The 22,206-nt window shown below is 40.1% G+C and overlaps 1 pseudogene; it reads right to left on the minus strand.

Annotated features, from left to right (window-relative positions):
• Positions 1-680: 680 nt before the first annotated feature.
• LOC139731665 (uncharacterized) lies at positions 681-20,416 on the minus strand (annotated as a pseudogene).
• Positions 20,417-22,206: the final 1,790 nt, after the last annotated feature.

Raw genomic sequence — 22,206 nt, forward strand, 5'->3', positions numbered from 1 at the left:
GCAGTTGAACAGAAATTTTTGAGAGTTGTTAATTTTATGCTCTGTGGTATTCTAATATTAATAAAAAATTAACAAAACATTGAAAAGAATTGTGACTTCTTGGACAAACTGTTTCACTCAAACATTGCTTGAATGAGGTCAAATCTCTCACTCAAAAAAGAAAAAAAGGACTGTATTCTAACCCATTAAGGATGAGTCCTGAGTATACTTGGGCAGGTGTCTAATGCTTGTTGTAGGAAAATCAGCCCATCCTAAACGGATTAAGGATATGCCGGGCCCAGACTAGACTTGCTATGGCCAGTGTTACATTTTTTCTTTTTGGGTCAATACTTTTTAACATTGTAACTTTAGCCATTGAGAGCCTAATTGTAAAATTCATGATCGATGATAAACTACTGCGATAAATGTCAGAATATACAGCTGAGCAGTTCAGTAGCATATTTTACTAATGTTCATGGCCTCTACTTAGTTCAATGCTTGCTTGATAATGCAACAACTAAAGCATGCAAAACTTGGTTCAAAATACTGAAATTCATTGAGTATGTATAGGTGGGTGGAATGGCTTGTCACTATGTTCTCAGAGGAAACACATAAATTTATAAACATGAATACATTAGTGATACAAAGATGTTTGCATATCATTGGGATTTATCGCATATATCAGCCATGGGGTTTAACTTTGAAGCACTCCCATTAATGATCAAATGACGATCTTCAAATACAGTGAAAACTCGATATAAAGAGATCTGATACAACACAATTCCCGACATAACACACTTATTTCTCCAGTTAATATGAATTTATTCCTTTGTTTTGTATTGTTTGACTACTGATAAAACAAAAAATCTGATACTAGTATAAAGAACAAATTGTCTTGGTTTCAAGGATCTTGTTATACTGAGTTTCCACTGTATTGAAATTTCAAGCTTCTTCCAGCACATACCAGACAGACAAAACAAAGACGGTTGGACCTGGTGGTCACGGTGGTCGTTGATGTCCACCCTAGTAGCCAGTGAACTTGGCCTGCTCCTCGAGGAACAGCAGCTGGTCAATGAGGAAACAGTCGCTGACGTTGGGGACAAAGTCGCGCAGCCTCCTCATGATGGTGGAGTCGTCCAATGTCTCCCTCATGTCGCCGAAGCGTGCCTCCTTGAGGAACGCATAGGCCTTCTTAAAGGACTCCTTACCAAACTTCTTTTCGCATTCACTGTCGAGCAAAATGTAATTTTGGGTGGTGTGCAGTAAAGGAAGAACTCATTTGGACTCAAAAGCCATTTCAACAAGTACAGGAAAGAAGTGTTTCAGTTTAACCATGATCAAAAAACACAGTTCAGAAATAAAATCAATCACTTGAGTATAATCCTAGGTAGCAGTTTCATTGATGGTCCTTACAGTAAGGACCATGCATTACATTAAAAAAAACCCTGAAAACATAGATAGCAACCAAAGTGGGCATTCATGCTAAACAGTATCTCCAAGCCTTCCAACTTCAACTGACAAATTTCACTAAGGATACTGCAAATTTGACTTCCGGTGTTTCACCACCTGAACAATACACTCAAGACAACACAACGAATATTTCATTGCTGTCTGTTAGTCAAGGCATTGGCATAAATTAATGTCACATTAACTTCAAGTAAAATATATTTTACAAGAAAGTCTGAGACTGGGACCTTGAGTAAAGGATACGCTCGGAGATTCTGTATCTTCTTGTCGCGAACGGCAGGAGAGAAGGCACCAATGGTGTCATCCGTGATCGTAGCATTTTGGTCTACCAGGTGGTGGATGGGCGTGTGTGGAAAAGAGAAACACACATCATAGTGAAATATATTCAAGCTACAGAATGACGCAGTAAAAATCTGCAATACTGATTCACCTACTTGTTTAAAGCGTGTGAGATAGGACCATTAGCAACTGGTCAGTGAACGCTCACACAAGTATGCACAAGTCAGGAATTCTCACTAACACTAATCATGGTATTGTGGTTTGCCCAAATGTCTTCCTTGCAAGAATTCCTGTCTACTCTGAACTGTGACTCTGTTTGCAGTCAGTGCCAACAGTGGTTTGATGATAAAATGTGGAGATATTATCACTTTTATCAAAATCGTTTAAAATAAAAATCACATCATAGCATGACTGGTCAATCATATGAATAATGACTTATTTCTGCATCTACAAACTAATGCATACTACAATGCAATCTGCAAATCATCCCTGTGACAGCTACTTTCTTCCTTTTACAAACAAAAGACAACATGGAAGCTTTAACAAGCATTTAAGTACACTTCTACCCAGCATGCTCATGGAGCAACTACTTGTACATGACTTGCAAAAATTGATACATTTGTATCAGCCATTTAAGGTCAAGTCACTGATAAATGCTTCATCATAAGAGACATTCATACTAGCTTGATTGATGAAGTATGCACTTGACCCGTTGAGAATGGGCTGATTTTGCTACAACACGCATTTCCCATAGACACATGTCTGAGTACACTCGGGACTTGTCCTCAACGGGTTAAATTCTCTTTACTCACCAGTCGTTGTCTTATCCAGTGCTGCCTGCATGCATCCCATAAGTGCTGAATAGTCATCCATTTCATTCTGTGGAATAAAACAGAACAAAACATAACATAATACAAACCATTCTCAACTTATGAAGCACTCTATGTCCATACACCATGATGAAATGTTATCCAAAATTTGACAGGAAAGTCAAAGCATCCTTTCATGTCTAAAATTAAACTACTCAATAGCCAGAACACACTAGTTAATAGTGCAATTTTGAAATACGATATACATTCATTCTGACCCTGTCTATATTCAGTTTTCTTTTGTCTCCTGTAATCCAATGCCACTTATGTTTGAAGCATGTCTTTACCACCAGTAGCCTTTACTCACCCCTGAATCTGAGTCAGACTCAAAGTCTTCGTGCTGGGAGTAGAACGTGTCGGCCGCGTCCATGTCCTCTGGAATCTCGGTCGCCAACTGCTCCAGCTGACTACACATTTCCTCCATCGATGTCCTCCGCTCCATCTTTGTGATGGAAGGTGTCCTCCGCTCTTCCCCGGCAACGGGCGGTGCCCGTGTGGGTTTGGTGGCTTTGGTCGGCGATGACGAGGAGGATGACGATGAGGAGGAGGAGGTTGATGACCAGGCTGCCTTCTTCGCTGGTGCTGCAGCTCCCTTCTTGGGGCTGGCACTCTTTGGCTTTGCATTTGCTTGCTTGGATTTCTGGGTGGGGTTGGAGTTCTTTTTGGCTACGGGCTGCTTTTTGCTCGTTGAAGACGGGGGAGCAGCACCAGGGGGTACTGCCATGGAGATATTTGGATCGTCCAGGTTAATGGGTGTCTTCAGAGGGGTAATAGGGCGGCTGTCAGGATTGCCTGGAGTTAAGGTGTTATCTGCAGCTGGAAAACACACAACCATTAAAAGGAAACGGCTCTTACTGCAAATAATATCACATTCACTCAAACAATACTCGCAGCATCTCAACAATACCTCAAATTTCTTGTCATTAGGTCAGCAAAGTCACATAGTTTTTGTCCACATTTAACTAAAAAATGGCATTCCTTGATAATAGGAAATCAGTGTGTACAAGTATATAATAATCTTAAGAACTTAAATGTAGTTGTACATAATGTGTGCATAATTTCTTCCTTCTGGGAGAGAATAAGGAGAAAATTCTATATTCTCTAATAGCATAAGCTGAAAAAATATCAACTATTTGAACCTTTAATAGCTGAACTACCATCATAGCATTGCCTCAAGACAGTTACCCGCACACTCTGTGTCTAAGTTCTGACACCAGGAACAAGAAATGTATAACCAGAAGAAAGATCTCACCATTAAGATATGGGTTTGGCACAGCGGCTGGTTTAATCGGTCGGTCTTCGTTGGCATCGTATCTTGGTGATGGAGATTTGGCTGGAACTTGAGACAAGCAAGCAAACAAAAACAAAAAAAATGAAGTAAGGCATTGGGATATATGAGCAAAATAAAAAGATATTTGCACAGCATGTCATTGTCTTACTTGACATATTGTACTTTTACTATATACCTGTATTATGTATTAGAGCACTGCAGAACATTGACATGAATTGACTTTGTTTAAAAAGAATATAAGCAAACAAACCATGAAAACAAAATCATAATACCAGTACTCATTTTGCTCACTTAGTGAAATAACAATTCCCTGAAAAAAAAAAATGTAGCTACCTGAAAGATTTAGAATAGATCTGATTTTATCAATATGAATACGACTATTATTCTTTTAAGACAAACAAGTACTCTGTGACTGAATGTGTAATCAAATGCAATGTATTCTTTATTTTTTTCCTTTACAGAATGAGACACATCTTTATGCTTACAAAGTCTGACAAATTATGATACTGTATACGCTGTTATTTTCGCGTACACATATTTTCGCGAATGACGAGGTAGTAGACATTTTCGCGAGATGTTGTTTTCGCGAATCGACGCGGATGCTTACGTAAATGCTCTATAAACAAAGCGCATGGAGACAACAGTCAGTCCGCAGCGCGAGCGAAAACGCATGTATTTATTCAAGTCGTATGCACGGCTGAGCGGTGCTTGCATACGTAATGAGCAGATACATGGTCATGAATAAATCCGTGTAGAACGAGTATTTCTTGTCAGTTTTCGACATTTTTAATATCGACTGAAAGAGAAAACATTAGCAAATATGCTCATGATCAAATTAAAACGGAAAAGAAGAATATAGAATATCAAAATATCTCTCGAATTCGGTATAGTATTCAAAAATATTCCTTCACGTTTGACGCCAAAAAACCAACCTGAAATCTTTCATGCCCCTCTAAAATATGGTGAAGACTATGTCTGCTAAAGTATATAGTATCACAATAAGGGCAAGTTTTCTCATCTTCATTTCAATACGGGTCAGGAACTAGCAAAATTCAGAGACATGTCTAGCGTCGAGTTTAAAAAGATTATCCTCGCGTTCGCACCGGAATTCCGGGTCTGTGATTGGTCGAAATCTGTCGCAAGACGCGGCGTGTCGCATTGCGTAGTATCCATTGGCTGCTGACTCAATGCTGTAAGTTCAAAAACTATGTATCAGATAAAAGTGTCATTGATATGAGTAATAGCTGAATAGTGCACAATTGAGTTGGAGGTAATTTGAAAATGAAAGCCTATATTAGTTTCATGAATCCATGATTTTTTTTAAATGTTAGGTTCCAGATTGTGATCGAATTTTCACTCTCTATACAAAACTTGAACTTTACACAGAAACCAATGATGTGTATGTGAGTGTGCACTTACAATGACCCTGAACAATGGACCTAGCTGCCACCTGTCCCGAGCTCTGCTGCAAGGCACATGAATGCTTTATCAATTATTCATGTGGATTGCCCTGAGCACTGCTAGTCTGAATTCTTGACACAGGGTGAAATGCATGCACATGAAAGAAGTAAGCACATATTTCCATGTGCTTGCACACGCCACATTTCAGAATTAACAAAGACTAGCTGCGATAGTGGAATTCCTCATGAAGCATTCCAATCCTGGTCATTGTCCACGACCATTGTCTGGGTATCAACAACACACTCCAGGCGTGTTCATTCACTTCCCCACTTTCGGTAAGAAAACATAATTTGCCTTGTTTTCAACAGGAAAATTCACAACCTTAAAAATGGTGCCCCTCTTCGTTTTTTAATTGATCATACTCGCTCAAGTTTCACGATTGTGAAATCGAAGAAATTACGGAGATCTATTTTCAATACCAGTCAGGAACTAGCAAAACATCAAACTATGATCTAAAAGCTTCTTGAACACTGGCAAAATAATCGTTTACTTTGATGCTAAAATGGACTACTATATTGAGATCAAAAATAGGGAAATTAGGTATCAAATTAATGAGCATAATCAGCTCTATAACCTACCCAACCATCCAGGGTCAAACAATGCACTGCGAAAGCTATGAAAGCTGTTATTGCGACCTCTGCAAAAACTTTCGCAAAGTATCGCGAAATCTCGTCAGTCTCAAGGGCACAAACTGCGCAAACGTGATTCTGAATAAAATTGTTGTTCGTGCCTCATTATCTCACGCGCTGCGGACTGACTGACAACTTTGCGTGCTGTTAAATTCGCGATCCAACTGAGGTTCGCGAAATTCGCGAAAATTAAACCCTTGCAAAAATAACAGCTTATATAGTATTTCCATTTCTTAGAATCTCATCTCAACCGTCTCAAAAATGCAAATAAGATCTGATACAACCTAACCTGCTTCAGTGACTACATATCAGTCAAGATTACCTGTCTATTAGGATTTCACCATATTTGTTCTCCTTCACAGCATTTGTACATGTTATGTTAATGAACCTGCCTTTATAGACCATGTGCTCAAACAGATCACTTTTTCCATCACCCTATGAGTGGTGCTTGCAGACAGGCTTCAATGCAGCAACTTCTTTAAACTCCCTCCTGCCCCCTCCCCCCCCCCCCCCCCCCCCATCTGATCCAACCCTTCCCCTCCCCCTTTCCTACTATATACCTTCTCTGACTGTGCCTATGTCTTCTCTGTCCCAGTACCGGTCCTCCCCACCTTCGTACATTGTCTGGCTGCTGTTGAGGTACACCGAGGCGTCGGGGGCCTGTGGAAGCCTGCTCTCCCTGAAGACAGGGTCATTGTACACCTGGGGGTTGTCATGCGCCCAGGGGACCCTCATCTTAGACAAGAAGGAAAAATCATGACGTTAACATGGTGAGACAAGATGGGCGATATCTGCAAGAAGTTTCTCTACTCTCCCACAGAACCTCAGACTTTTCATACACTGTAAAACAAGGAATATTCATGTGCATTTTAATTTCACGAATTTAGCGAGGCAAGATTTGCAAAACCAATATGCTACGAAAGTTCGTGACTACACTATATGCATTACATGTTAAGACTCGCAGGCAACTCGCAAAAATTATATGCCGCATAAAAGGCTGTCAGCTCCAATTAGTGAAAATTTCATACTGCAAAAATATTGTGTTTTACAGCAACAAAAGATGGTTGACTCTTTATATTTTGTGTGGATTTTTTTGTCTGCTGGTTTGTTTATTTCTTTGTGTCGATTAGTTTTATAAAGGGGGGGGGGTTATTTTGTACACCACCTGTTTGACTACTATGAATCTCATCAATACACCTCATGTATCTTGGTTCCACATTCCTTGGTGTTCAAACTGCAGTATATAAATGTTGATTCTTTGTTGTCACAGCCAACAAACAATTGAAAATGGTTGTTATTTTAGTAGATTCTTTGTTGTCGTGACCAGCAATCCACCTGCACTAGAACTCTACATAAGCATTGGTTTTATCAATCTAAAGATTGCCATCTGCTTGTGCTCTTTTACAGTTGCTACTGTGAACTTTTTTTTTTTCTCCAAACTAATATGTAGCTAGCAGAGGATGATAGTCACAAAAATTATCAATGTATCCACAAGAAGTTCTAAACAGATCTGAATCTTGAGTCACCTCACTCCTTTCCCCCTCGCAGGGCAAGAATCTTTCATGTTCCCATACTATCCTATCTTGACTCACCTAACCCCTTCCCCCTTGCCAGGCAGGCATCTTTCATGTGCCCATACTATCCAATTTTGACTTACCTCACCCTTTCCCCCTTGCCAGGCAGGCATCTTTCATGTGCCCATACTATCCTATCTTGACTCACCTCACCCCTTCCCCCTTGCCAGGCAAGAATCATTCATGTTCCCATACTATCCATCTTGACTCACCTCACCCCTTCCCCCTTGCCAGGCAGGCATCTTTCATGTGCCCATACTATCCAATTTTGACTTACCTCACCCTTTCCCCCTTGCCAGGCAGGTATCTTCCGTGTTCCACGGCTCTCCTTCAGCGTCTCCTTGCGCATTATGTTTTCTGCCAGGTTGCTCCTTGCATGCATGCTGTGACAGGAGGACAAGGAGCACATGGTCTTTCATAATACCAACACTAAAGCATTAACCCTAATCAGGCTGGGGGGGGGGGGGGCGGAATCCGCCCCCCTCGACGTTTTGCGCAATATCTTCGCAACGCGATAAGCTCCCGCTGCGATGTTTCATTACTTTTTTCTTTCAAGTATCGCGCAACTTTTGAGACCAAAATTGTTGCGCCCGCGCGTACCGTTTTGACGCGACGCCTGTTCGAAAAAAATTTGTCAACCCCAAAATTGCTCCAAAACGTGATTTTGTGTACAAATCCAATGCAAATTGTGTTTTTTCAATTAATAAAGACAGAATAAACTGACCAGAAAGAATATAAATTATTAGTGGAAAAGTGAGCAAAGAAAATGGGATTGGAATCCCATTTTCTTTGCTCACTTTTCCACTAATAATTTTTTTCAATTAATTCACATAAAAATTCATATCTTCACTTAGAATGGCCGAAATTAATTTATTTTAGCATAATAATGCTTCGAAAAATGTCTGTGACAAATTTTGGCCAAAAAACAAACAAAAACAAAAGGTCAAAAAACAAGGAAATACATAAGAAATTCAAAAAACAATAAAATACATAACAAATCAATTTCGATACAGATTTTTTTTTATCCTATGTCTCAGAAGAATGATACAAGAAACATTTTAAAAAAGAAATTAGCTTAATTGGAGCATTAATAAGTGATTTAGAGCCCAAAACTGATTTTATGCATAAATTACAATAATTAATTAATATAAAATATAAGAATAATTTTTCGGAGAAAGCAACCATACATTTTGATAGAATACGTCGCGGGCGTCGCGTGTGCCGATTTTCGGCCCGATCGCGCGTTCCATAGGCGAGATCTGAAGGGGGGGCGGAATCCCCCCCCCCCCCAGATATAGCATAGCCAAAAAAGCCCAGCCTGATTAGGGTTAAAGCTTACAACTCAACATGAAATAAATTGTATTTCTGGAATTACCATTGCTGTATCGGCATCTTAAGATTTCATCTGAGGTGTTAGTATCTTACTCTGCACTTCTATAAATTCTATATCTTTAATAATAAGCACAAAGAGAAAAAACCCTGTGAAATAAAACAACACTTCAGCTGAGAATGAATAGGGCGTTAAGCTGTCTTGAAAACTATGGGTTTCATGGCAACTTAATGGCCTTCTCATTCTCATCCGACGAACATTAGTTAAAGAAAATCATACTGCAGTCAATGTAGCAGAACTGGAACAGATAACATGTGCAAGTGATTCAAGTGGAGAAAGCTAAAATAAGCCATCTTTATTAATTTTTTTCTTTCTAAAAGATCTTAATGTCAAGAGTAACAATATAGATGCATAGATAGATTCAGCAAGATAGAAAGTTGGATGGCTAAATAAACAGATAGATAGAAAGATAGAAAGATAGACAGAAGAGAGATGGATAGCTATATACAAAGAGGAGGGTAAAGAAGAGAATGTGATCTCAGCTCACCTGAGCCTAGCAGCCTCCTGGTCAGCTTTTTGCATTTTCTTCAGCTGCATCCTCTCTCTGGGTGTCAGCTTCTTCAGGTAGTCATCCTCCTCTGGTGGCGAGAGACCCGCGGGCTCCTGCCGTTGCCGTAGCGACTCGTTCTGCAGGTCCTCGTAGTGCGTCTTCTCCCGCATCATCGCCGCAATCTCCTGCGTCTCCTCGCTCAGCTTCCGTGCATCCTCCTCCTGCTGCTCGCGGTACTCCGCCATCTTGTTCTTCATTTTCTGTGAGGGAACATACAGAGCGAGTGGCAGATAGGAAATTTCATAGTTTGGTATGACTACTGCTATCTTGGGCGTTCTTGGTACACATGCATAGTGATAACAACCCAACAAGATTACGTGTTCATGACTATCTCTTTTGGCATGGCTACACTAAACAACTATCTTTCTTAGCATGGCTACTAAGGACTAATGTTTTTAGCATGACTTTTACTAACTTCCTAGGCATGGCTTGTCAGTGCAGAATGTCAATTCTTTTTGAGTAAAACTGAGCATTGTCTGAATGTCCATGATTTGACTGATCTCTATTGATTGCAGGTCTCTTGCGTTGGGAAGATAAACATGGTCTTTTGCTAAATACAAAATTAACCCCACAATTTTCAATACAAGGAGATTAAACAGTATCTCTTTAGAAAGGGACCTCCGAGTCAGTGCCTTCATATGAAAGCTCTAGAAAAGTGTGATTTTCAAGATTACTAGGATAGACATACATGTAAGTAGATATTGTTGCTGTCAATTAATAATATATTACCAAAATGAAACGATCACAACCTATCACTTTGGCTGATAAATTGTACATTTTAAAGCGGCTTCGTTTGACAGATTAGAAGACTTTCACATTCCTCTGTATTACATTTCAAGTTTGATAGTTTATACACACACATCCGAATCACGAATAATTTGTAAGTGTCTAAACCCACCTCTATGTGTCGTGTAACAAAGGGAAGTTTGGTGACCTCCACAGCCGATGGTCTTTTGGCAGGATCTCTGTTAAGCATTCTATAATAATGCAATAATAGTAACAGCAACAAAGTGAGAAAATGAGAAAGAAAAGACAGCCAAACAACGAATGAAAACGAAATGTACCATACGGATGCAGAGAGAAAATATGAACTCCTTGTCTGCACTCTGGTGTCCAGTTTGATGAATAAATTTGCTTTTAAGATACAAGAGGTTTGCTGGTGCAATAACTGTGATTAGTACTCACACATTCAATATGTCCTGGATGTTCTTGTCATACTGCTGTGGAATGGTTGGCGTCTTCCCCTCCACAATCTTGTACATGACCCCCATCAATGACTGACCCTCAAATGCATGCTGGAGGGCACAAAGCTCATACAGGATGCACGCAATCGACCTGTTTGGATATAGAATGAGTGAGAAGTCTTGCAAAGTGGTTCACATTAAAAAAACTAACACAAAAACAAAACAAACAAAACTAGAAAAGCACTCTGAGAGCGCAGACCTCCGCCAAGCAGTTACTTTCCGATGATCTTGCTCTTCCATAGAGATCAGTGATTTCCAACCACTGAAAAATCGCCCGATTTCCCAATATAGAAGCCTTTGTTACGTCATAAACCCTCAGATGCGCGGCACGCCTTGCCCCAGCAGAAACTAGAGCATGCACTTAAGCGCGTGCATGTAAACTTCAAAAATAAGCAGCTTGAACTCTCAAGTTCATTGACCCTACATGGCAAAATATCAAAAATTCTTCATAAAACCCATAAAAAATTTCCGCATCACTCCCAAAATTCAATCATCTGTTCCTTGTGTCATTCTCAACCATTCTTACAAGTTTCATCCAAATCCGGTCACAACTTTTTGAGTTATTTTGCACACAGACAAACAAACAAACTAATTAACCAGCTAACAAACAAACCAACGGTAACGAAAACATAACCTCCTCCCTTGGCGGAGGTAACAAATGTTGAACCTCACAGGGAAGTGGAGATTGTGCTGTCAATTGGTATGGTATATCATCACACACAGTGAATTATCCTACTATCAAAGTTTAGAGTGTGTCTTGTTCTGACTTGCCTATTCCTTCTATAAGCAAAGCTGCATGAATGTACATAAAAGGAAAAACAAAAGCAAAACTATTATCCCAGTGAGTGATAGTGCTCCAGACATAATGAGTCACATCTAGTTTTTCTTGTTCTCGTTCTATTTCTTTTTTTTTTTGCCTTTGAATCACTTGTGCTGTAATTTTGGTTTGAATGTTCATGAAAGTTTTAATTTCTCACAAGAGGGAGAGGTAAAGGATGATGTACAGACAGTATAGTGTGTGCACCACCCACCCCAACCCCAATCACACACTCACCAGACGTCTGACTTGCTGTTGTACCCTTCATGTTTCAGGACCTCTGGACTCATGTAGTACGGGGTGCCTGTAAAGGTGCTGGCCATGTCGGTGGTGCCCATGAGAACGCGCGAGATGCCAAAGTCGCCGATCTTGATCATATTCTTCTTTAGGAAGATGTTTCTGGTCTTCAGGTCCCTGTGAAGCACTCGCCTAGTGATCAGGGTAAAGAGATGTCCCACGATTGATATAACACCATTTCATCATTTTGTTTTCCCCAGCAAGAACTACTTTTAAAAAGTAGACATTTCTGTGGTGTTGCAATTTTTGCATATTTCAAGCAATCAGAAATTAGTGCGAAAATGAAAGTACACGAATATTCTTGCTTGTTTTAATATGCTCCAGGAATTTCATGTCTTGATTCAACAGAATTAAACACATGAAACTCATCTTAACTTGTTGAGAGTGAAGAATTACTCACACGAAAATATCCACTATTACAGTACCTCAAGCGTGTTGCTTTGAATAAGAGAGTGACTACACAGAAATTTATCCGGAACATACATGTGGATTCAGTGACGGCACACATGTTAGCAACGCACATTGGCGAAGACTGAAGAAATTGGGACAGTCTATATAAGGAGTTAATTTGATGATAAAAAGAATATAACTCAAAATATTTGTCAGTTACAAGTTGAAAAAAAAAATTACTTCGATAACAAACAAAATTGGGTGGAATTTTCTTCATATTTCCATGATATCATTCTATGGTCATTCTAAATTACTGTAGCCTTCCCATCCAACGATAATGTTACAAACAAACCTATAAGAACTAATAACTTTGAAAGGATAATCCAAATTTCCTCAGGCTTCACTGAAGCCTCCTCTTTGATAGCTCTTTCTGCATTCACTGAATCAACATGAACCAACATGTTTGGGGTAAATTCTGCTTTCGGGGGCCCTGTTTTAGCATCAGATAAAATCGATTTTAAATTTCCTTTACCACACAGGCTGCCATAGACCTACAGTTGCAATCAACTATATAATCAATTCTAACTCTTCACAAAACAGGGCCCAGGTCATGTGACATACCTGCTGTGCATGTGTTGTACTGCCAGAGCTAGCTGCACAAACCAGTCCATGATGACATTCTGGTCAAATGACTTCCCACCCTTTTTCCAAGCTGTGATCTTTTCATCCAGATCTCCTCCCTATCAGGCAAATGAAGTAATAAACTTGAACAAACCTTGAAAGAGGAATCAGACATAAAGCATCTTTATATCCGCTTATACCACACACCCGCTGGGCACTGCAAAATGCTATGTCTGTGAAGGAAAATGTGTGTACACAAGTTACATTATACATGGATGAAAAACATCCTGTTAAGTTAAAAATGATTACGGGACAGTGTTCATAGTGAAATTTGGTTTTCCTTTTCTATTTAGCTGTACTTTCAATATTTACAGCCGATACACATCATTTTGTTATTGCCAATCGTTAACTTACTCTCCAACCTTACCAGGTGCATGAAACATTCAATTGCCAATGTTACACTGCACTTGCTTCCGTGATATCTATCTCTGTAAACTTACTTCAAATCTATCTAAAATATTCATTTTGCAAAATGCTATCATTCGGAATGTATCTTTAGGATGTATAAAAGAACAGGCAGAACAAGCAAGCAGCCACAACAGGGAAGCTCTCTCCTTTCCCTTACCTCACAATACTCTGTGATGATGCAGAAGAACTCGCCGTCGAGGAAGCTGTCATAGAACTTGACGATGTTGGGATGGTGCAGCTTGGACAGGAGCTTGGCCTCGGGCATAGCGTCGACTGTCTCGTCCGGCGCTAGGTCACCGCAGGATATTTCCTTCAGCACTTTCCTGGGCAATTGTAAGGGAGAAAATTTTTCCCTTTAAACTTAAATAAGGAGTCTCCAATAACATCATTGATATGGCAATGTTTATGACTAAGTTTCTCCTACTCCTCAACTTTGCAGTTAGTACCATCTAACAATGACTTGCTGGGTAAATCTTAACCCCCCCCCCCCCAAAAAAAAAAAAATAAAAAAAAAATTAAAAAAAATACACAGTTTCCAAAGTCATCATGTTGTTTCAGCGGTATTATGCAACAGACCTACAAATAAAATCAACACATCATTGTTTATCAAAATAAAAATAAAAACCTTAAATGATCACAAAAAAACACAAAAGCAAAGAACCAAAAAATAAATTGACATACCGGTAGTGTTGCCTAATATAATCCAACCATTGCACTGGCAGTTCTTGGAGATTATATCAAGTGTAAAAATATTTCTTTTCTTCTTTTTCTTTTGGTAAAATTCCATTTAATATACTTTAGGAAAGCCATCTCTATGTGAAATATTTGTACATCATACCTCGACCCAATTCAATCATGAACTAGAAAGACAGTCGTTGTTTTCACTTAAAAATCTGATCGGGGGAAACAGCAAGATCTGTGTGCAGTGTAACTTGAATGATGATTTGTCTTTGATCTAATCTATTACATGCACTTGAACAGAAACCAACATCTGTAACATCAATAACATGTCAAAAATCTCACTCTGTATACACAGGACATGATTTTCCTAACGGTGTCAGTGATACAAATCTCTCTCACATAATTGAACTTACCACTGTTCCTCTCCCTTGCTTGGGTTTGCCTTTCATGTCAAACACAAGAAATGCTGTGCCGAAGTTGCCGCTGCCGAGCTTTTTTCTCAACCCTGTAGCGGTTGGCCAGCACTCTGTGGTCACTCTTGTCCTCCTTTGGCTTCTTGACCCCTCTCGATGGAGGCATGATGGCAGTGTGTGGCTAGAGTGATAATAATTCTGATTGCAAAGAATTCAAATGCACAGAAAAACAAATGATCACACAATGAAAGGTGTACTGCTCTGTTAGGTTATTACGCATTCATGGTCAAATGTCTAATTAATTAGCAACTAATTTGAAACTACTTGCGAGGTATCACCTTCCACGAATAAAACTGTTCACATGAGTGACATGACAAGAATGTGTGAATTTTGACAAAACAATTGGAAATGAATAAATGAAATTCCATCAGTATGATTGTTTGGTAGTCTGCTGAAACTGTTTATTTCACAGTTGATAAAATGTATAATACAATTTCGTATAGAGACAGTCTTTGAATGGGAAGTCTCATATTGCTACCTTATTGACCTGCAATAGAACATCAGATACATGTGCACTGCTTATTTTGCAATGGAAACAACATGCACACTTTACTTTATAAATTATTTGGTGTACTTAAATCTTAATTGGTACTTTGTGATTTTGTAGTGAACGTGAATGATATCTAACCTTGGATCTCATACACGTACAGGCTGTATAATTCCTGCATGGGCAAACTCCTCAGTCCTACTGTCTAGTTACTCCTAGAGTATGGTTGGGGTGTTCATACTGTAATACCGGACACCTAAAGTTTTTCTATCAATAGAATCGTGAAAAATCTCACAATTTGCCTGAAATTTTACTCACGTGTGGAGAAAATACTCCGGATTCACAAGCGCGCACTGAAAATGCGATCTGAGGTACGCGCTCTTAGATGGCGGCTTCGAACGCGTGGGGTGTCATTTTTCGCACTCAGTTGCCCCTGCTCCATTTCAACCCACCACCCTGACAATACGTATAAAGGGCACTTAAATGCGTTTTTTTTGACAGGCCGCTGTTTTTTTTTCTAGCCTTCATTTTTTCCCCAATAATATTTGAATATATTTTGAATCCTTCGATATTACTTTTGAAGGACTGTTTGATGAATTTGACTTGATTTTCATTAGGAAACTTTTCATCGTAATTGAAATAAATTAGACGAGTCGGTTTGTTTTTTCACATTCATTTCTCGTTTCTGCATCAACTCGTACGGTCGTAGCGGGCGACAAAATGTGTATGTCATGTGTATGTGTAACATGTGTGCACGATCGTAGAAGCGGCGGTGACAATTTTGCGGTCAAAATCGTCAAATTTATTACGGAAGGATACTCTACATCTACACAACGATGTCAGCAAAGTTAGGCCTATGCCTAGTTATATGTAGAACTTTTGCACGATAAACCTTATTCGATTTTGCTAAATTTACGTTATTTAGAGGGAATACTTAGTTGTTTTTGCCACATTTTAATCGGTAGCATAGCCCAGTGAAGAATCGAACACCGTTGCGCGTAGTCCCATGCGTACATTTTCTTTCTGTACGCGCAATGCCATTATAACGCGCGGTCGGGTCGTTATGGACCTGGTCGGTGGGTTGAACACCTACCATACTAGGTGTATGATGGGGGGTTGGGTTGTCCGGACACTTAAGTTTGTACGTTCACCGCGTGAAAACTTACCTATTTTACCTCAAAGACTTGATATAGACTCCTCATATATGCTAGACAACATACATTGTACTCTGAAAACGGCATGAGAATTCCTGGGTGCGTCATTTTCATTACAGACGCACTTACAATATGCGTCCGGTCCACAACCTGTCCGGTCACACAACGCTTGGTCATACTACTAGTACTACCTATGTTTAGGATTAGAACGGTTACAGGTTAGGGTTAGTTGTGGTATACAATACTGCATTATTTGCATAAATGTCAGAATTCTATTTCTGATATTTTGAAAAACTAATGACTGTGGCATCTATCTCCATACTGAAGTAGTGTAGTGCTCCATTCTCCCTCACCTAACGTAGACTTTTTCTAGATGAGCCCCCAGCATTTTCAAAACGGTCGCTATAACAGGTTAGACTAGACCTGTCAATACGACATTCAACAGTAGAAGCCTTATGGTCTAAATTTACGCTTAACGTTTAATAGATGCCTATAAACGTTATGTCGTTAGTAAGTTTAATTAGAGCCATGTAGGCTAGTCGAATTGTTTGCTAGATGTCAGGACTCGTGAACTGAACTGAACATTGCGGTTTTTTTAGTACGTCATTTATAGTCAGCAACCGGCGTAGCCAGGATTTCATCTAGGGGGGGCGGTTAGTCTGCGAGGGAGCGAAGCGATCGAGCCCGAGCGAGCGGAGCGAGCGAGGGGGGGAGGGTGTGGTGGAGGGGGGTGTCCCCCTCCCACGGTAAGAACTTTTTGCATTTTGATGTTGTATAATGGTGCAATTTGATGCATGTTTTTGCGCGTTTTATCGGACATGAAACAGTCCCACTTGTTTAAGGTAGCAGTGTATTTGTGATGTCGATTATTATTGAACAATTGCCTGTAAAATTGTATAATTTAAATACACTTCTTGTATCAATTCTTTCACTGAATCATGAACGCGACCTGAAACCCGAGCGAGCGGAGCGAGCGAGGGGGAGGGGAGGGTGTGGGAGGGGGGTGTCCCCCTCCCACGGTGGAACTTTTTGCATTTTGATGTTGCAAATAGTGCAATTTGATGCTTGGTTTTTGCGCGTTTTATCGACGTGAAACAGTCCCACTTGTTTAAGGTAGCAGTATATTTTAGTGTAGATTATTATTGAACAATTGCCTATAAAATGGTATCATTTAACTACACTTCTAGTATCAATTCTTTTCACTGAATATCATGAACGCGACATGAACGCGAGCGAACGAGCGAACGAAGGGGGAGGGGGAGGGTGTGGGAGGGGGTGTCCCCCCTCCCACGGTAGAACTTTTTGCATTTTGATGTTGTAAATGGTTCAATTTGATGCATGTTTTTGCATGTTTTAACGAGTTGAAACAGTCCCACTTATTTAAGGTTGCCGTATATCTTGATGTAGATTATCATTGAACAATTTGCCTGTAATATGGCATGATTTAAATACACTTCTTGTATTAATTTTTTCACTGAATATCATGAACGCGACTGAACCCGAGCGAACGGAGCGAGCGCGGGGGAGGAGAGGGTGTGGGAGGGGGGTGTCCCCCTTCCCACGGTAAGAACTTTTTGCATTTTGATGTTGCAAATGGTGCAGTTTGATGCATGTTTTTGCGCGTTTTATCGACGTGAAACAGTCCCACTTGTTTAAGGTAGCAGTATATTTTGGTGTAGATTATTATTGAACAATTTGCCTATGAAATGGTATTATTTAAATACACTTCTAGTATTAATTCTTTTCACTGAATATCATGAACGTGACTGAACCCGAGCGAGCGGAGCGAGCGAAGGGGGAGGGGAGGGTGTGGGAGGGGGTGTCCCCCCTCCCACGGTAAGAACTTTTGCATTTTGATGTTGCAAATGGTGCAATTTGATGCATGTTTTTGCGTGTTTTAACGAGTTGAAACAGTCCCACTTGTTTAAGGTTGCAGTATATCTTGATGTAGATTATCATTGAACAATTAGCCTGTAATATGGAATGATTTAAATACACTTCTTGTATTAATTTTTTTCTCTGAATATCATGAACGCGACTGAACCCGAACGAGCGGAGCGAGCGAGGGGGGAGGGGAAGGTGTGGGAGAACTTTTTGCATTTTGATGTTGCAAATGGTGCAATTTGATGCATGTTTTTGCGTGTTTTAACAAATTGAAACAGTCCCACTTGTTTAAGGTTGCAGTATATTTTAGTGTAGATTATTATTGAACAATATGCCTATAAAATGGTATCATTTAAATAATCTTCTTGTATTAATTCTTACACTGAATATCATGAACGCTGTCTGTTCAGCAATCAAACAGAAAAAGCATGCACACGAGGGTGTAGATGATAGGGGCATATTCCCTCCCACACGAACGTGATTTTGCGTTTTCAGACCTGAAATTCAGCGATCTGGTGCAAATTTTTGGTGCAATACTTTTTCATCGAAGTGTTAAAATCACGGAATTTAGCTCTTATTCCGAATGTGCACCATCTGTGTGTATGTATAAAGTCTAGTGAGGTAGAGCTTAGGGGAAGGGGGATTTCCCCTCCCGCTCGCGGAGCTTTTGCGTTTTTAGAATTGAAATAAAGCGATCTGGGTATAGCCACAGTCTACTTCTATGCATGGCGGAAGGGGGGGGGGAGGGGCGGGCGAGCAGGGAGAAGGCGTGGGCGAGTGTTATCTCAACCCTTCCCTTCCGATGGAGCTTTTGCCTTTTTGAGGTTGAAATTGAGATATCTCGTATACGCATATTTGATGGAATCAACATTTGGGAAATCACAAAAAAAAAACCCAACTGATGGGGAGGGGGGGGGGGGGGACTGAGGGAGGAAAGGGTCGATTAAAAGGGGAAACTCCCCTTATACATGAGGGAACCTTGAGTTTTCGGAATATAAGTGATAAGTCTTGTGCACTCAGAATTATTCATAATTTTTGTGCAAATCTAAAAAGTGTACCAAGCTAGGGAAAGAGGCACAGAGGGGGAGGGTTTGGGAGGGGGTTTCCCCTCCCAAGCACGAGAGATTTTGCATATTTTGAATTGAAATTCAACGATCTGGTGCACAATTTGAGTGAAATATTCAAAAAAATATCTTATTTGATGAAAGGTTGCAAAGGAGACCCGCTTCATGTGCATGCATACAGTATACACGCATTTTTTTTTTTCCGCCTCCCAAATCTCCGGTCCAAATCTTAGGGGGGGCGACCGCCCCCATCGCCCCCCCCCCCCTGGCTATGCCAGTGATAGTCAGGTATCCTATTACCGAACGGTATCCTATTACCGAACGCGTACTTTGTCAATGGAGCGCGTACAACAACTCGAATACGCATTCATTGCACTACGCGCTGTTATCTCACAGGGAAGCCAGTGCCGAAAATTGCTAAACTGCAGCAAAAAAACAAAACAAAACGTAATTTACCTCAAATTTACGTAATAATTGCTAAAATTTCGATGTACGTTGTCTTGCGTTAATAAACATTGACCGAAAATACAATGTACAATTTTCCCAATACAGAGGGCGCACGTTCGGTAATACAATATGATTTGCGTCGGTAAAATGAGACAACTTTTGTGGAAGGGTTATTTGAAATACAGATTTTTTCTAGAAGTTGGCTTATTTTTCAAGTATTTTCGGTACAGGTAAAATCATCAGCATTTCAGTTATCTATAAGGATATTTTTGGCGGAATTATTGCATAATGTTGCCCGTTTGGAGCAATAAAACAAAAATCGTTCGGTAATAGGATACACCTCCATAAATTTACATTTTGTGCATGTTTGACGATCATTTGCATTGACAAGCAGGTCCGAAAGTACACAAGCGCCCAGAACTAGATAGACTCAGAATTCTATTCCTGATCCCGGCCGTATTTTACCCAAGCCAGCTGGGCATATCTAACCGCGCACTGCACTGTGACTGAACAGCCACTGGCACTGACATAGCTCACTCAGGGACAGGTTGCAACATGCCAAGTCAAACAGAAATTGCAAAATCAAAAAGTTCACGAAATCACCCAAAAGACAAAACTTACAAAAATACATGAAAGTAGCACTGTTTGAGCTGCTGGTCTATCTCTGTTGAGACGTTGCACTGAATGGATATATTTATGACCTTGTCGCAGGTAGGTCACATGTAGGTAGCGAAGCAATTTCTCAGCTGGCGCACAGTCCTCGCTCGATCCTCTCTCGATCCTCTCACCTCAGTGTTTCACATAAAATCATTCCAAAAATACGTAGGTGGGACTAACGCGAAGATCGTTTGTACGGGGTACGGTAGCAATACTTTGTTTATCGTTACGGGATCGGGACATCGGGAGTGTAATTCTTGACAACTCGACCTCGCACACGGGCCTTGTTGGACAACTCGACCTGATGCATGGAGAGCTGTCTTATAATGATGAAAACACATTCTTGTCGAATGATTGTCCTTAGTTGGATGAACATGCATGCTAAAAGAAATATTTTCGCCAATTAAAATTTATGAATTTAACGTAAAAGATGAATATTAGTTGTACACAAGTATTTGGGGTGATATTTTCCATGCACTGGTTTATCAGTGGTAATGTTGTGACACTTGAAAATTGAGATAGGATAATGCAATTCAGCACGCAGCAAGGGCCTGTAGGCTATGTCTTCGTCTGTTATCAGATTTAGGTTATTCTCCATTTCATATCCATCAAGCTTATAGTAGAGGCTACTATGTAATCCTGTGAGATTTTGTGCCAAAATTGATTTTTTTTTGTGGCTAACTTTGTCAATTTGGGGGTGCTGAATCCAAAGAACTTTGGTTCCATTTTTTCCAACCACGTCTTCAGCCGCCATTTTGAATTTCAAAATGGCCGCCATAGCAAACTGTATTTTGACCCATATTTCATAAAGTGAGCATTGTTGAAGCTTCAAATTTGGTGCAAAATGTATGAGTGTAGTGTCAGACACTCTGATATATCTTTTTCTGATATTGTGGATTGTTTGATACAATTTCTAGGCTGCCATCTTGAATTTAAAAATGGCCGCCATGGGAAACTGTAATTTGACCCATATCTCATAAAGTGAGCATTGTAGAAGCTTCAAATTTGGTTCAAAATGCCACGTTGTGATGTCAGACACTCTGATATATCTTTTTCTAATATTGTGCATTGTTTTGTCCAGTTTGTAGGCTGCCATCCTGAATTTCAAAATGGCCGCCGTAGCGTTTTTACCCATATCCTAGGTTGCAATTATTGTAGAAGCATCAAATTTTCAAGAATGCGCATGCTTGTGGTGTCCAACGTTCCAGTACAGCTGTTTCATAATTGTGGATCATTAGACAGGTAACCATGTTGAAATTCAAGATGGCTGCTATATAGAAAACACATAATACTACATTGTAAGCGCCTTAGATGAATATGCCAGAATAGTTCTAGTTAGACCGAATTCATTTCCATTTCAAGCAGAATGACAGCCATCTCTCAATTCAAAATGACAGCCATCTCTCAAAATGGTCGCCATAAATGCAAAATGTAAGGACGAGGTTCCAATGATGTCATCAAGCCATGCTGAGGGACAAAAACTGAGCAAGGGGGGGGGGGGGCATACCCCTGTCCCATACATGTGGGCAAGCAAGCATGTAAGCGTTACATCCCATATAGCCAGGCGGGTATATGCGCGGTTCCGGAATTGCGCGCTAAAGCGGTTTGTTTTTGCCTCTCAGGGAACACATCACTTTGCATCGTGGAACCTCGTTAATGATTACATTTAATCCCAGTCAGTAAAATATTTGTACAAAAGCAACCATTGATACAATTGAAGGTGATCTTCAAAAACTTGATGCTGCCTCGAGAGATTGAAGACAAACAAGGAAAAGTCTCGCAATGGCAAGAAATGCCACGGTCACCCTACCAGGCACCCCATTCACAAGCTTGTTTGTTGGCCACAAACTGAAACTAGATTTGCTAGACACTAGATATATTTCTGGAATAATGCAGAATGAATAAGGAATGAGTAGCCTCTTTCCTGATTGCCCTTGAGTGTTCATCTTCAATCATTAAGACTACCAAGATGCTTACTGCTGTACAGTCTATGATTCTAAAACAACAAAGGAGCAATAATAGCTCAGTTCTGT

The sequence above is a fragment of the Diadema antillarum genome, unplaced genomic scaffold (assembly GCF_040938485.1).
Source record: "Diadema antillarum isolate AM-2024a unplaced genomic scaffold, OU_Dant_1.0 seq00000382_RagTag, whole genome shotgun sequence".
Taxonomy (NCBI): domain Eukaryota; kingdom Metazoa; phylum Echinodermata; class Echinoidea; order Diadematoida; family Diadematidae; genus Diadema; species Diadema antillarum.